Below are 2,376 nucleotides of genomic sequence, written 5' to 3' on the forward strand. Positions count from 1 at the left end.
GCAAGAGAAAATTCATGTGTCAAGGACTCTCACTTCATAGTTCAGAAATTAACTTCACCACTTCCTATTTGTAATAACCTGAGTATGTATAGCAACATAGAAATTGTCTTCTATATACACGTATAATTCAAGTATACTTGATTTTTGTTTTTCAAGAAATTGAAGTTCAGCTTTGATTTTTAGAGTTTGGAAGAATTTATACACTTCTGTTTTGTCTCGTGCTGGAAAAGAAACAAGTTCTGTGTGTGACATCCAATATAAATATAATCTGTCTATTTTGAAACTAAAGTCAAATGTTCCCTAGATAGGGCTTGTTTTTTTCACAAAAATCTTGCGCTGTTTATTTATGAAAGGCCTATATAGGGTGCCTTGACTGTGTAAAAGAACATTCTGGAAATTAAACCTTTCCCCCTGCACACAATGGGTCACCTCTCTGTTTATGCCCGGGGGCAAGAAAAGATCATCTGGAGATGAAAAGTTATTTAAATATAATTGCACAAAAGATGGTGAAATTGAAATATGTAGGTGAGAGCTGCTCTGGATGTTAATTTACATAATGAGACTTTAGATGACTCTTTGTAGGAAGTCAATAACATTACTTTAGCTTAATTTCAAAGGGACAAAGGGCATGTACCATGCTGGAATAAAAAATGTAGGACTGGAAGGGATTGCAGTAGGTCATCTAGTCCAGTCCTTTCTACTGATGCAGGACTACATATCTAGACCAGTGATACTCAGACCTCAGTGGTTCAGGAGCCAAATTACCCAAAAGAGCTACAGTAGCATGAATTAATTGTTTCATTTACTATAGTACTATATTATTACAGTTAAACATTCTTAACAGGCAGTATTTAGTGTGTTTACATAATTCTCACAACAAAATGACTGACCAAATATTAGTTTATCAACTACAACTGGTTAATAATGAAATCACACTGCTGATATCATGTGCTACAAAGAGTAGCAGGGGACACATTAAAGAGACACTTGTGATTCAAAAGCCTTAGTCTGAGTATCATTGGTCTAGATTGTCTCTAAATGGTGTACGGCTAACCTGTTCTTAATAATTTCCTTATGCAATTATTCCAGTGTTTAACCACCCTTACAGTTTGGATTTTTTTCCTAATGTCCAACCTAAACCGACCTTGTCCTGTCCTCAATGGATGAGGAATTTTCATCACTTTCCTCTTTATACAATATTTTATATATTTGAAGACTTGTGGCCCCTCTCAGTCTTCCCCAAATGAAACCAACCCGATTTTTCAGTCTTTACTCATAGGTTTTGTTTTCTAGACATTTACTTATTTGTGTTGCTCTTTTCTGGACTCTCCAGTTTGTTCACATCTTTCCCTAAGTGTGCTACTCAGAACTGGACATGGTATTCCTGTCAAAGCCTTGTTACTGCTGAATAGAGTGGAAAAATTAATTCTCATGTCTCGCTCATTCCTGTTAATATAGCCCAGAGTGATCACTTTTTTGCAATAGTATAACATTGACCCATACTTATTTTGCAATCCTCAGTAAATCCTCAGATCCTTTTCTGCAATACTCCTTTCTGTACAGTCATTTCCCATTTTGTATTTGTGCATTTTATTATTCCTTCCTAAGTGTAGTACTTTGCATTTGTACTTATTGAATTTCAGCCCATTTCATTCAGACCATTTCTTCAGTTTGTCACGATCATCTTGCATTTTAATCCTGGCCTTTGAAGCACTTGCAAGACCCTCTTCATGTAGTCTTCTTCCCTTATTCTACCCATGCAGTATCATTCTTTTATTACCAAGCAGCTACTTTTTTTATTTTATTATTACCATTATCACCCTTCTTCAGATTCAACATTAAACTATTCGCAAACCACTTTAACACTTTCTGATTCTTCTCTGTAAGAAAGGGGTAGATGGGGATAAAGGAAATAAACAGTTTCCTACCGCTGTAGCTTGTTCTTCAAAATGTGTTGCTCAAGTCTATTCCAGTCTAGAGCAGCGTTTCTGAAAGTGTACCGCGGAAACACTCTCAGAAACACTCGAACTGTCTGCCCGGCTTTGTTTATGTACCGGTGCCGCGGCCATGGATCCACACGGCTCCCATTGGCTCCGTTGCCTCCTTTGCAGCCAAGGGGAGTCTCAGGAAGCGGCGTGGGCCGGGCCACTGCTTCCTGCAGCTCCCCTTGGCTGCAAAGGACGAAACGGAGCCAATGAGAGCCGCGAGGCTCCGTGGCCACGGCGCCGGTACATAAACTGGAGTGGACAGTTAAAGTGTTTCTGAGGGCGTTTCCACAGTACGCTTTCAGAAACACTGCTCTAGAGCATGGTCACTGGAGACTTTTGGTTTACCAGTATCCACAGGGTGAGCTGTGGTGCCCTCTAGAGTGCAGTG

Source organism: Pelodiscus sinensis, chromosome 13 (assembly GCF_052426305.1).
Source record: "Pelodiscus sinensis isolate ZL-2025 chromosome 13, ASM5242630v1, whole genome shotgun sequence".
Classification (NCBI taxonomy): domain Eukaryota; kingdom Metazoa; phylum Chordata; order Testudines; family Trionychidae; genus Pelodiscus; species Pelodiscus sinensis.